This window comes from Danio rerio, chromosome 15, assembly GCF_052040795.2.
Source record: "Danio rerio strain M-AB ecotype USA chromosome 15, GRCz13ab, whole genome shotgun sequence".
Classification (NCBI taxonomy): domain Eukaryota; kingdom Metazoa; phylum Chordata; class Actinopteri; order Cypriniformes; family Danionidae; genus Danio; species Danio rerio.
Window position 1 is genome coordinate 5,549,988 of NC_141035.1, and position 15,318 is coordinate 5,565,305.

Consider the following 15,318-nt stretch of genomic DNA (forward strand, 5'->3'; position numbering starts at 1 on the left):
AGGCACAACAAAACAGCTTGAGGTAAAAAATGGTGAAAGGTGCTGCATAGGTAGCTGGAATATATAAAGAACGCCCTGCCAGTTAAGCCGGAGGTAACCGTGGCAAAGAAAAAAAACACACAAGCCATTTCCAGCATGTGCTACTAGCCTGGAATGAGTACTGACATCGAAAAGTGGGTATGTTTTGCTGAAAATCTTGTTCACCATGGGAATTGGTTGGGATGGATTTGATAAGGAAGCTGCTAATGACCTCTAAAGGGCACAAGTACATCTGTGTGCTTGATTACTTCATAAAATGGGTGGAAGTGTAGCGGACTTCAAATGGACTTCCCTCTCAAACACGGTCACACACAGATGAGGTGGAGAAACACTGATTTATTCCCTTAACAAAACAGTGAGGCACAGTCAGTATAGTTTAACACCGAAAACCCTCTCAATCCTCTGCTTCACCATCTGCGTGCACCACGCGACTGCGCAGGCACACAGAGAAAAATGTATTTTCCTATTTTAAACATTTAAATGCCAATAAAAACAAAATCACATAAATCACAATATAAATAAAATATGTAACATTAAATAACTGTTAATTGTAAATTGCATTAATTTTTGATCACTGATAAAATAAAACCCTTTTTGTTTGCATTAATTGACTTATTAGTTGAAAATCTGCCACGGCACAATTAAATGACACCATTACTGTAATTTAAACTGATTTACATATTTGAATCCTTAAAATAACAAGCCAATAACCAAAACAACATACCTTAACAAAACAGTGAGGCACAGTGAGTATACTTTAACACCGGGAACTCTCTCAATCCTACATGAAAAATACACGTGCAAATGAAAACTCTAAAAATCACAATAAACACACCATTTAAAGTAAAATAGACTCATCACAACAATACACATTACAACAGAAACCCTAAACAGCATTTTAGTGTCAAAATATAATGATTGTGACTGCAAAGGGATAATAATTGTAGGATTAGAGGAGAGCGAAAGTTACCTCTGCTTCACCGTCTGCGTGCACCACGCAACTGAGCGCGGGCACACAGAGGGAAGCTTTAACATTCACCCGGTGTTACACTATTTACAGCCCCCACCTACAACAAACATAGGAACTCTTGAAGTGAATAAAATAAAAAATTAGATGCAAGTTTTGCTGAAGTTAACTATTACTTGCATATAAAAATAAATAAATAAATCTCTTAAATGAATCAGCCACATAAGCATATCTCCTTAATTCGAAAACTGAAGAGGAGGTCTCCTGGTACATGGTCAGAATCCTTACAGATAAAGGAAGGGAGTTTGTCAATCAGGTCTGTATGGTAAAATGCTCAACATTTGAACATTTTACCACTGTTATTGTTATACCGATAAAGAAAATTTGTTTTCTCCAGAACAACAAAGAAATCTGTAAGTTGTTAGCATTGAGGAGTCTTTGCTCCACATCTTTTTCCATACAGACAAAGAATGGCCCAATACAGAAGTAAGATTATTTGTGTCCATGTTGGTCAAGCATGGTTGTGACTTGGCAAATTATTTCAAACATTACACAAAAGTATTATCAATGTTTTTATTTTTTAACTATCTGGAAAAGCCGCAGACATGGGACCAGTATCTTGATCCTGTACTTTTTAACATCAGGACCAAAAAAAAAAACAAAAAAAAAAACGGTTAACCCCCTCAGTTTTCCCCAGTCTGATTCATGTTTGGAAAAGAGGCACGGTATTTTTCACAGGTTCCCGTATCTTTTGTTGTAAGTTTATTCACAAATTTGTTTGCTAACATTTTGCATTTATTTTCTTGTCTTCATTATTTCTGGTATGTTTTATTTATCATCTAGGTCAATGAAACTGTGGGAAATGTCCTGCATGCAGAAATGGTTATGCCTGCCATACAGCTACAGACAGGATTGGTTTAAAAAAAAACATGCAAGCGTCAAGAGAAAAAGTGAAAGCCCAGAAATGACCCTCCGGGGTTGTTGTGCACACTTTTATTAATGGGTAAGAGTGCTACAAAAAAAAAATGTGAGAAGTCAGCTGAGGAAAGGAGGGAAATTGGGGGGCCATTCACAATTTTTTAATTGAAGGGAAAAGTTCCCATTTAATTAACAAGAGAGTGTAATTTCCTGAAATTAATTTGGATCATTTAGTTCCATTCATAAACGAAGAACCCAGAATTCCGCAAAACATAAAGCAGCTTAGCATAACACCATCTCCAGCCCCTTGCACAGAGCTTCCTCCCATTGCAGCTTCTCCAGCCTTTTGCACAAGCTCTCTACATTTGGTGCGTACCACTTCCAGGCCCTTGCATAGCACTTCATTCCACTGCAGCTTCTTCAGCCCTTTGCACAGCACTTCATCCAATTGTAGCTCCTCCAGCCCCTTGCACAGCCCTTAGCAGGAGCCCTTCAGATTTGAGTGTAGCTCCTCTGGTCACTAGCGCATCTTTTCCAGTCTCGAGGGAAAGCATCACAAGGCCATAGTGAAGCTTTTGTCCAGAACCAAAATGTGTGCACCTTGATGGATAAATTGGTACATACAAAATGTTCTAATGGACTTGGCACAGCTGATCCCTGGCAGAGAACTGGAAGATCAAGTTGTATAAATCAGTTTTATATTGTGCAAATTTGTTATTGTTATGGAATAAAGCCAACCTTGCTCCAATTATTTTTTTATGTAGGTTATCAATGCATACATCTTTTTGAATGTGCAGCAATGTAAACAATGCTAAAAAGGGCATTTACTATCGATTGCTTACAAATGACCAAAATATGGCATGGGTCATTCAAAGGCTAAAGGAGGCATGTTCTTGAATATTTGTTATTATATGTGTCATGTACTAAATATTTTATACACCTCTTTAGCTAATTTTGGAGAATATTTGTATTTAGCATTTCTCTGTTGCTTTTATTAATCTATTGGGTTTCATTTGAGCTTGATCCAAGCAAAATATGACCTGATTCCGGGGGTCATAAATGAACACTCACTGGACTCTTGCTGTGAGTTTTAAATAAATAATTATAAATTATATATATATATATATATATATATATATATATATATATATATATATATATATATATATATATATATATATATATATATAAATAGATATATATATATATATATAAATAGATATATATATATATATAATTAAATAAACTTTTGCATGTGTTCTTGTCGATCACTGTGTAGCTGCTTTGACAGTCTGTATTGCACAAAGGTGACTTGACATCATGTTGGTCAAAGGCAATATATTTTTCACAAGCAGCTCAGACTGCTACCAGGAGATGGAGACAACTAGCTTTGCGATTAATAAACAAGGAACAAGAAAAAAAATCTTGCTTGCCTTCTCAGTGTGGATTAAGACAATATATAGATAATATATTTTAGATTTAAAAAAAAAAAAAAAACATTGTCCTATTTTTTTATTTTTTATTATTATTTCCAGAAGTTTATACGCTGACATGGAAGGCTTTGGTCATTTTTATCCTCTTTTCCCAACATTATCAGATTGGGTAGCTGTTGAGTGTTCAGCCCTTAGGAGTAGAAGTTCAATAAATGATTCCTTTTGCTATTGGTCTACCATGTTAGTTTAGATATCTTTATACATGCGTGTGTGTGTGTGTGTGTGTGTGTGTGTGTGCAAAAACCTTTAAATGTTTTAGTTGGTGGTGTTGAAATGTTTGATGCTTCCTGCCTCATGGAATTTACTTAGCACGAACATTGCAGATTGCTAATGAATTTTATTTATCACACACCTTGTAGAACTGCCAGGCTGGAGAAACCATTGTTGCATCACGTAAAAAATGTCTCAGGAGTTTTGTCATCTGATCACCCTATGTAGAGACTGCCTATCAAACATTCTAAAACAATTATCAGACGATTTTGTTAAGTATATGTTAAGAAATTCATCAATCATTACTGCTGTGTTAAAGCATCTTGCTTTGTTTGGTTAGATTGGCCACTGTATCCAAAAAAATATATATATATGTTGGGAAAATGAGTAGCAGCATTCAGAAATTTTACATTGTGCAGGACCAAAAGACCTTTGTTTTTTTTGTGTCCAGAGATACTACAGGATTATACAGTCAAGTTCCCGTTAATGACAACGCCTGTCAAAGTACTTACAGAAAATGATGGTTCTTTCTTCAACAAGAATATGCTATTTGGACACTAAGATCATGCACTTTAGATACAGTTATATTACAATGATTTCAAAACTAGATTTGGTCTTCACTTGCACTCTGAAGAGTAATGAGGTTTTAAGTTTGATTATGTTTGCTTTGATGTAAAAAAAAAAAAAAAAAAAAAAAAAAAAAAAAGAAATGTCCATTTTTAGTAAGGTTACCCATATTATTGTTAACGCTGCTTATCTGCTAACATGAACTTTGAAATAGCAGTAAAATGCGATGCACTTTATAGTTAGACAGAGATGCTTGGAAGGAGACGGAAGTACATGGCCCTAGAGTTTCTCTTTTGAAAGGGGAGAACTATTTTGATGACAGTAGAAGGTAGAGAGAGATACCACTCACTTTTCTTTGGCTAATTTCCTGCAAACTTTACACAGAAAGGCCTCTTGGCCTAGCTTTGACTACTTTGCCCCTTGTAAAAAATAAAGAAAGTAAGTCTTGTAAATTAGCTAACATTAACAAATTGCTAAGTATATAAGTGTTTTAATACATAATATTGAAATGATTCTTTTCATATAAATTTTAAAATAATCTGATGGAAATAAAATAATAAAAAAGTGTAATAACTAATAATTATAGTTGAATGCCCTATTTTCATTCATTCTTTCCACAACACAAGTGTTTTGACAAAAAAAAAAAAAAAAAACAGAACTTCTTCACAGAATGCTGTTACCTTATCTAACTTAGCATAGTTCCACAGCAAGCCAGACCCGTAAAAAGAAAGATTAAATTAAAATAAATGAAAATTGCAACAATATCGCCAAGCAAAAACAAGTTTTTTTTTTTCCACAAATAAACAAAACAAGCCGGAGAGAGACTCTCCGATCCGAACGATGTTCCAGCCCGGTTTAAATTGACTTCACGCCGGCAAGCTTCCACGTGCCGACACCTGATTAACTAACTACACCTGTGCACTGATAATGAAACCTGTTGGAGACAAGGGATAGAGGCGGAGAGAAGAGAACCACAACAAAAAGAGGCATATACAACAACACAAAGAAAAACTCACTCCTTCAAATAATATAACTTTTTTGTAATATTGTTTTAATAAATAAAATAAATACATAATAAATGCACAACACTGAAAGGGTAAATTTCTGGGTACAGCCTCTAAATGAAAAAGACTGCAGTTTGGAGTTTATACACCCACCTTGTTCATGAGCTGCAAAGCCTGGAAAAGCACATTGGGAAGGAATACACAGCAAAATAGAAGACCTGTATGGAGTCAGAAAAGACTCAAAAGAAATTCACGCAAAAGACACGTGCATAAAATCAAATTCACGTGCGTAAAATATTTATTTATATTTACAAAAAAAATTCATATTGTCATTAGAAAATGAATTTGATTTTATTTGATATGCATGGGCCTGTTCTCAGTGGATGCTGCAGTGTACCCTGGAAACCGTTGGTGCAACTTTTCAAATGAAATCTTCTGCTCTTTAGTGCCTCCGTTTTTCTTCTTCTGCAGTTCCTGCAATTTTCCTTGAAAAAAAAAAAGTTACAGGCATGGCTTGCAAGTAGCTGTGTCTTGTAAGTACGGGACCATATATTAGCTAGCCAAAACCTCACCACAGACTATACATCGCGGATTTTGATTTTCTCCATCTCCAATCCATGTAAAACCGAAACCAATGTAACTGTCACTATATTTGCGTTTTTGGCTTGACATTTTTTCACTTTCTAGCTTAGGCCTAAATCTCTTCATCAGTACATCTCTGCTGGATTTTTCTGTTTTTATCTGCGCCTCTTTACCTTGTTCGTTATCCTCCGAGTCTATATATTCAAGGCCTCTGCACATGTCTATAGAAGAGGCCGATGTAGATGGTTCATCCCTACTGTCACTAGACTTTTTTAAAGAGCCAGTTTTTAACAGGTGTCCATTTGATGAATACTCATTCATTCATTCATTTTCTTGACGGCTTAGTCCCTTTATTAATCCGGGATCGCCACAGTGGAATGAACCGCCAACTTATCCAGCAAGTTTTTACACAGCGGATGCCCTTCCAGCCACAACCCATCTCTGGGAAACATCCACACACACACACACTTATACACTACGGACAATTTAGCCTATCCAATTCCCCTATACCGCAAGTCTTTGGGCTGTGGGGGAAACCGGAGCACCCAGAGGAAACCCACGCGAATGCAGGGAGAACATGCAAACTCCACACAGAAATGCCAACTGACCCAGCCGAGGCTCGAACCAGCGACCTTCTTGCTGTGAGGCGTCGCCCCATTTTGAGGAATATAGTAAACGGAAAAAATTACGACTGTACTATCACTTAGCGTCTAATGTGAAAGGACGGGGCTATTGTGACGCAGACGTGAACCTGTGACATGAGTGAGTAAGCAAAGGTTGTAAGTTACAGTTTTTAATGTATTTTTTTCTCTCAGTGAATTTCTTTTCTCTCAAAAATGTGACATGTGAAGTTTAACCAAGATAAATGCATAAAAGTAATAAAAGATAAAATTTTCCGCCATTACAAACACTTTCTTGTGCACTCCTGGGGGTCAGACTGCGCACCAATAGGGCTACACGCACCCCAGTTTGAGAACCGCTGAGTTAGAAGTTCGGTGCCCTGCATAACCGTACGTTCACACCGAAAGCGGCGACAGCGTCAAAGTAGCCGGAAGTTATTCATTTTCAAGGAGAGCCGGCAGCGATAGGCGACGATAAGCGGCGAGGAGCAGCGCGGCGCGTCTTCGCCGGCGTGAGCGTCGAGGAGAGTTGAAATTAAGTCAACTTTATGGTAATGAGCTATGACGCGGTTCGGCGGCAAGCAATCAGAATGAAGACGTCCATCGCTTGATAGCAGTTCAGAGAACACAGACCTGTGAACTTTGGTTCCGACCACAGTTGTTCCAAAGGGTTTGATGATTGCGGTCGCCGGATTTCCAATTATTTCCAATTTTTTCCTGCAGGAACATACATTAAATAAGTTACTGGCGACTTACTGATGTTCATTAATGTTATATAAATTTATCTTAAAAAAGCGGGAATCTCACGCGATGTGACAGTACAAAACAGTACTGCTGCTTCAGGATATTTCAGACATATGGACACATATTGGATAAATAGAGCAAAGCCACACCACACGCAACTTGATCTTCCATTGTTGTATGAATTTGATAAGAAGTGCGCAACATTTTCACGCTAGAAACATGTTTTATGCAGGAATGTAACTGATATGCTGCAACGGCTCCTTTAAATACGAGATCAATGTAGCGAGTTTTGACGCTCTCGCCGCAGGAGCTGAAGGCAGAGAGCGTTGTCGCCAGGGCGGCCAGAGCGACCTTGGACGCTCTCGCCGCTTTCGGTGTGAACGTACGGTGAGGGACTCACCTCAGCCTGGTATTAAGGGTGAAGACAGTGCTGGTTATTCTCTCCCCCACCTACAATCCATGCTAGTGCCAGGATTCGAACCGGCAACCTTTGTATCACAAGTCCACCTGTCTTACCATGAGGCTTGGTGTTTCAAACTCAGTCTTGCAGAGTTTAGTAACAACAACCCTGCTTCAACACTCTTACCTGTAAATTTTAAACAGGTCTGAAGGACTCAATTAGTGTGTTTAATTAGGGTTAAAACTAAACTGTGCAGAGCTGTGGCCCTTGAGGAACTGAGTTTGACATTTATGTCATGTAATGTGTATTTACATAGCACATTTATTGTGTATGGCCATACACCCAAAGAGCTTCACAATCAAAAGAGGGGTCTCTCCACACCACCACCAGTGTACAGCATCCATTTGGATGATGTGACAGGCAGCCACAGGACAACAGCGCCAGTGCATTCACCACACACTAGATATTGGTGGAGTGGAGAGACAGTGATAGAGCCAATTCGGTGGATGGGGATGATTGGGAGGCCATGAAGGAGGAAATATGGACAAGACACCAGGGTTACACCCCTACTGTGGCATGGGATTTTTAATGACCACAAAGAGTCAGGTCTCTTCCGAAGGATGGTGCTCACTGGCAGCAAAGTGTCAATTCACTAAACTGGGGCATTAGGACTCACCCAGACTGCAGGTTGAGCTCCCCCTGCTGGCCTCACTAACACCACTTCAAACAGCAACCTAGTTTGTCCCATGTTGTCTCTCATCCCAGGTTCTGACCAGGCTCAGCCCTGCTTAGCCTCAGTGAGTAACTGGCCTTGGGCTGCAGGGTGATATGGCTGTATATTAGTGGACTAATACAGAGAGTGGTTTTGTTTACACACCATTCTTTCACAAACATTTGTAAAAGCAGTCTGAATGCCTAGAGCTCGGTTTTATACACCTGTGGCCATGGAAGTGATTGAAACACCTGGAGTTAATATTTTAGAGGGCTTTCCCAAAACATTTGACATTTTAAGTGTATTAGTAACTACAAAACACATGAAGACTTCAGAGTTTGTCGTTTTTTTTACATTTATTTTTTTATTTTATTTATTTATTTATTTTCATTTTGATTTATATTCTGTTCCCATAACATTTACAATATAATAAATGATTGTGATGATTCATTTAATGCCATTTAGTTTCTTAACCCAATGGCATTTGGAACATGAAGAGATAAACTGATTGTTGGATTTGTACCATATTTATTATAATTTGTCAGCAGAATTTTTGTTTTTTATTTTAAATGAGTAAAATTGCTGACAAAGGAGTAAAACATTGTGGTTTGAGAGAGTGTCACATCAAAGATGCAAAGTTATTGTATATAAACTTTTTTAATAAAAGTATGAGTCTTCTGTAAATAATGGTAAAAATTGTAATATATATATATATATATATATATATATATATATATATATATATATATATATATATATATATATATATATATATATATATATATAATATATACATATATATATATATATACATATATATATAAATATATACATATATATATATATATATACATATATATATATATATATATATATAAATATATACATATATATATATATATATATAAATATATACATATATATATAAATATATACATATATATATATATACATATATATATATATATATATACATATATATATATATATATATATACATATATATATATATATATAAATATATACATATATATATATATATATATATATATATATATATATATATACATATATATATATATATATACATATATATATATACATATATATATATACATATACATATATATATATACATATATATATATATATATATATATATATATATATATATATATATATATATATATATATATATATATATATATATGTACATATACATATATATACATACAGTTGAACTCAGAATTATAAGCCCCCTTTTGATTTTTTTTCCTTCTTTAAATATTTCCCAAATAATGTTTAACAGAGCAAGGAAATTTTCACAGTATGTCTGATAATATTTTTTCTTCTGGAGAAAGTCTTATTTGTTTTATTTCGGCAAAAATAAAAGCAGTTTTAAATTTTTTTAAAGCCATTTTTGGGAAAAAAATGATTAGCCTCTTTAAGCTAACTTTTTTTGGATAGTGAACGGAACAAAACCATTGTTATACAATAACTTGCCTAATTACCCTAACCTGCCTAGTTAACCTAATTAACCTAGTTAAGCCTTTAAATGTCACTTTAAGCTGTATAGAAGTGTCTTGAAAAATATCTAGTAAAATATTATTTACTGTCATCATGGCAAAGATAAAATAAATCAGTTATTAGAAATAGATTTTTAAAACTATTATGCTTAGAAATGTGCTGAAACAATCTTCCCTCCATTAAACAGAAATTGGGGGAAAAAAATAAACAGGGGTGGTAATAATATAGGGGGGCTAATAATTCTGATTGTAACTAATATATATATATATATATATATATATATATATATATATATATATATATATATATATATATATATATATATATATATATATATATTTTTTTTTTTTTTTTTTTTAATTAAATAAATAAAGCTTGAATAAAAGCAGTTTTTTATTTAAAAAAAACATTTTTAGGTCAAAATTATTATCCCATTTAAGCAAAATATCTAGTCAAATATTATTTACTGTCATCATGGCAGACAAAATAAATCAGTTATTAGAGATGTGTTATTAAAACTATTATGTTTAGAAATGTGTTAAAAACAATTCTCTGTTAGAAAGAAATTGGGGAAAAAATAAACAGGGGTGCTTATAATTCAGGGGGGGGGGGGGCTAATAATTCTGATAAGGTACTAAGTTTATTAGTGCACAAACATGTTGGTTATGTAATGTAAATATTTCATTTTACGTAAGCACACACAATACACACAATACAAAGAAGAAACAAACACCTTGATATATACAACATAATATATATTTAATATATTGTCATTTCATTAAATCATAATACCATTACTTTGTCAATAATTACGTTTCTTTATTTGACAATCATTGTTTATCCAACATATGGAAATTGTAATATATCAATTCACCAAACAATCCCTGTTCATTTGTAATCTTTCTTGCTTTCTTTAGTTCTATTTTTTACAAAATGTTTCATACACAAAACATACAAATTATTGACATGTTTCATGCAGTAAATCAAGGCCTCATTCATATAGAAAGCACATCGTTTTGCAGTGTATGAATGGCTACATTTCTGATCGAGTGTGATTTAGTGTTTACTGGCTGAGCAATTCTGACTGTCTGAATGTGTGAAATTGTCTATAGAGGATTTAATAAAAAAGTAGTTTTTGCAGAATGAACATTGTCATCATTTATTCACTCTGATGTTGTTCTAAACCTGTGTGACTTTCTTCCATGGAGCATGATGAGAAAACTGAAAGAATTAACTTGGTGTTTTTCAGGAGGCTGGGACTGGAGCTTTCAAGCTTCAAAAACAACCATATGGATAAAGCAAATCTTGAAAGTATAAATGCAAGCCAGTCTGTGCACTTGCATAATCTTGCTTTGCTAAAGGAACAGAGTGAAAGATAATTGACCAACATCATCTTGATTAGTTGATGAGGGTTTAAAGTCAGCATGAAACAGAAATTAATTTGTCTTTTTTCCACTATCGTGACGTACATACTACTGAAACAGTTACTAGACAGAAAAAAGAATGTAAGGCGATGCTTTGGATTGTGGGGGAAGATTTGAACATCAGCTTGATTCTTAATTTAACAAGTTTTTTTTTTTTTTTTTTTTTGAGTCGGATCTTTTCAGTCAATTGAATTACAGTTGGTTTACATAACTGAATAAAATGTTTAGAATAGTTAATGGATTAGACAATAGCATTTTCTGTGCTTTTAAGCATATAATGTGTCTATTCTTTAATATTTTGATTAAATTTTGTTGTGAAATAAGATGAGCGGAATATGGGGCAAATAATGTTCCATCATCAATCTGTGTAAAAGATATAACAATCAGCCTGATCTCATGAGGAAATGTAACTATTTTAAGTTTTGTCAGTTTATTTACATATGAATTCGCATAAAAATGTATGATTGTAAACCCCAATCCGCCACTAAAACCATTTGGGAATCATTGGGGGATGAGCGAATTGTTCTAACTCATAGGAATTAGCCACTGAATCAAAAAATTACGAATTGCTGTAAGATTGAGTTGCTAAAAATGAACATGTACGTATAAAAATATATAAAATAACAAAGTATAAGTGTATTAAATGTTATATTAGGTTGGAAGGAAAGTGGCAAAGTATAAATAAATTTTAAAAAAAAATAACCGTCTCAATTTATTAAATGATTGCACTGTAATAATACTAAATGTAATAATAATATCACTTTTATATTTATATAAAATGTTAAATATTATATTCATTCATTAATTTTCAACCACTTTTCCGGAGCTTACCCCACACACTTCCTCCAGCTTCTCCGGGGGATCCCGAGGCATTACCAGGCCAGCCGAGAGACATAGTCCCTCCAGCATGTCCTGGGTCTTCCCTGAGGTCTCCTCCTGAAACACCTCCCTAGGAAGGCATCCAGGAGGCATCCGAAACAGTTGCCCAAGCCACCTCAGCTGACTTCTCTCGATGTGGAGGAGCAGCGGCTTTACTCGAGCTCCTCCTGGATGACAGAGTTCCTCACCCTATCTATAAGGCTGCGCCCTGCCACCCTGTGAAGGAAACTCTTTTTGCCCACTTGTATCCGAGATCTTGTCCTTTCGGTCATTACCCAAAGCTCATGACTATATGTCAGCTCCTTCCGGATTACTGCATCAATCTGCCTGTCAATCTCACGTTCCATCCTTCCCTCACTCGTGAACAAAACCCCAAGATACTTGAACTCCTCCACCTGGGGTAAGGACTTCACCTGCTATGCTGGATTCCAACTAAATGAACCCTTTTTGCATTATTTTATTTCAAACTTTTTGTTACAGTTTAAATTTGACCGGAAAGGCATTAATTCAGAATTAAGCATGCGCCTTTAAACTGCATTTAATTATTGTTTTAACCGCCTTTTCTAATTATCGAAGACAGTAGAAGGCCTTTACGTTATTTATGTTGCAGCCCTTTTTTATTTCCCCTTAAACAGCTGCAAAGCTAGCTGAATGCTAGTATGTCATTATTATTATTATGATTATTATTATTATTATTATTATTATTATTATTATTATTTATTGTAGTGTCATTAAGTTTGTCCTTTTTTTTGTTTAAATGCACTGAACGACATACAAATCTGATCCAGTTCTTAAGTGAGCACACTGAACTGAGCTAAACTGAACTGAACTTAAACACTAAAAACTGAACTACCCTGATCCAGTTACTATGACCATTTATGTAATGCTGCTTTGACACAATCTAAATTGTAAAAGCGCTATACAAATAAAGCTGAATTGAGTTGAATTGAATAAAGTGCTGTAACAAACTTAAGTGCTTCACAAAAATAATTTCTTAACACAAAATAAGCAAACATTGGGATGACTCTCAAAACACGTCTATGCTTTTAAAGCCCATTGAAAGCTGCAGTCCCTATTAATTGTGATAGCATGAGAAAACACACCAGTACATTCTTCAAAATCCTCGTTTTTGAGAGTTAGTTCTGGTAAAAAGGCAAATTATTTTAGCAATTAATTACTCACCCTCTTGTAGTCCCAGGCCCTCAAGACCTTCGTTCATCATTAGAACTGAAATTGACATATTTTAGGTTAAATATGAGAGCTCTCCTATCCTCCATAAACAGCTAAGATTTCGACTCGTCCAAGGAAGTACCAAAAACCTCCTTAAAACAAAGTGTTTTGACTTTGAAGTTTATTTATTTATTTTTTGCTGCGCATTGCATGTGTCTTTTTCTTGTGTCTTCCTGCCTTCTTGTGTTGTTTTCTGTATTTTCATAGGCTCCCATTCCAACGTGATTCAAGCTCTGATTGGCTGCTGGTCATGGAGGCCTTTAAAAAGGAACTTCTGGCAGGATTCGGGAGCTCATTTGTGGTGCGACGATTGCTGGGAAAGGAGCTCCTGGATTTTCCTACCTCTCCGGGCGACGACCAACATTTAGTCTTGGACAACTGTTCATGCTTGCAATATTTTGAGAGTTTGAGCTTGTAGGGGTGGCCTGCCTATTTTTTATTTATTTTATTTATTACTTTTGACTTTGTTTATATTTAGGAAGGAAGATAAACTTTCTGTACTTTCATATTTATAGGTAATTTAGTTCACTTACTTGGTATATTCTTTTGCTTGTTATTTTGGCCTATGGCCACCCTGAAGAGATGCTCATTTAAAACTTCTATTTTCTATATTAAATCTATTAAATTACTCTTTAAGTTTGGTTGTCAACAGAACTTTTTTTTGGTTTGTTTGGGAAATCCACCACCCACAACACTTGTTTTTTTTTTTTTTATGCCCATGTTGTTTTCCCCTAGACTTGGGGTACAATACAAACCATAATGCTGTGTTCACACCATAAATGGAATGTGCAGATAAATCGCGCTATTCGCGTGTGAACATTTGAGTACAGAATTTTCAGAACAGACGCGGATTTACATGATGGGCTTCTGTCTGCCCGGTGACTCTAGCTTCGTTGCTAAATGGCTAACATGAATTTTATTAAGAAAATAACAGTGTTTATGTGCTTTATGAAGGCTGAAAAACAGCGTTGATAAGTTTGGGGCTGTGTCTGAGTCCACTAGATCCTTTCAGAGGTGCATCCAGCTAGAGAATTTCATCCGGGACGCCAACAACAGGCTCCACATCACAATCACGCCCCCCACAAAAGCAAGCTCCTGATTGGTTAACGTGACGCGAATAAGTTTAAGTTCAATAGAATAAGAAAAAGAATAAGTTCCGCTTAAGTTCAGATTTAAACGCGCTGGATGTCTATTCGTACGTTTGCATTGACTTAACATGTGAATCACTCGAGCTTGACGATTCTTCCGTGTCTGGTGTGAACGCAGCATAAGCCTTCAGTGCAATCAGAATTTTATCAATCAACAACAATCATTTAGTATACATCACTGCACAGTGCTCATGAATGTGCGCAATATACTGACACTGAGAGGAAGAAGCTGTTGCATGAAGTCCTTATTTAATTTTTATGTGCGTACAAAATATTTGATGATAATCTTATTGAACCACTGAAGGCATATGGTCTGTTTTGAGGATGTTTTTGGGCTTTGAATGAGTCGGGAACCGTTGCTGGCTATGGAGGATGAGCATGTCACACCTGTTGTAGTGCCCTCATGTGGATACTTGAGGGCACTAGCATTTGTTTTGTTTTTGCTTGTATATCTGCACACGTGATCACTTATCGTTTTCAGCTGTTCCTTGTTTGTTTAATTGAGTCCTGTCTTTATAAGCTCTGTTCGTTTGTGTTTTAGTTGCCTTTGGATTATGTCACGAGAGGGTTTCACAAAAACAAGAAAAGATCCATGTGCAGCAAAATAAATTTATTAAACTAAACAACGATGAGTTTCCAAAAAACTCAGTGCAGACAAGAAACGAGCAAAAATTATTGAGACGATACAAAGTGATCAAACAAACAAACAAACCAAATCACGAGGAACAAAATTACAAACCAAAAATCCAAAGGCAACTAAAACACAAACGAACAGAGTTTATAAAGACAGGACTCAATTAAACAAACAGAAACGGCTGAAAACGATAAGTGATCACTTGTGCAGAGATACAAGC

The 15,318-nt window shown here is 35.2% G+C and overlaps 3 protein-coding genes across 4 annotated transcripts in view; all 3 read right to left on the bottom strand.

The window, feature by feature from the left end:
* Nucleotides 1-15,318, bottom strand: part of brwd1 (bromodomain and WD repeat domain containing 1) — a 1,114,631-nt gene that overhangs the window by 584,948 nt on the left and 514,365 nt on the right. The gene's annotated exons all lie outside the window — the stretch shown is intronic.
* phkg1a (phosphorylase kinase, gamma 1a (muscle)) overlaps nucleotides 1-15,318 on the bottom strand; it is an 831,529-nt gene that overhangs the window by 452,317 nt on the left and 363,894 nt on the right. The gene's annotated exons all lie outside the window — the stretch shown is intronic.
* arrb1 (arrestin, beta 1) overlaps nucleotides 1-15,318 on the bottom strand; it is a 348,576-nt gene that overhangs the window by 236,913 nt on the left and 96,345 nt on the right. Inside the window, exon 17 of one of the 2 annotated variants that reach the window (XR_015508606.1) lies at nucleotides 12,845-14,886. The exons of the other annotated variant lie outside the window; for it this stretch is intronic. The gene's annotated coding sequence lies outside the window, so the exon portion shown is untranslated. Of the gene's footprint in view, nucleotides 1-12,844; nucleotides 14,887-15,318 lie in introns of those variants that run through there. 2 annotated transcript variants of the gene reach the window in all.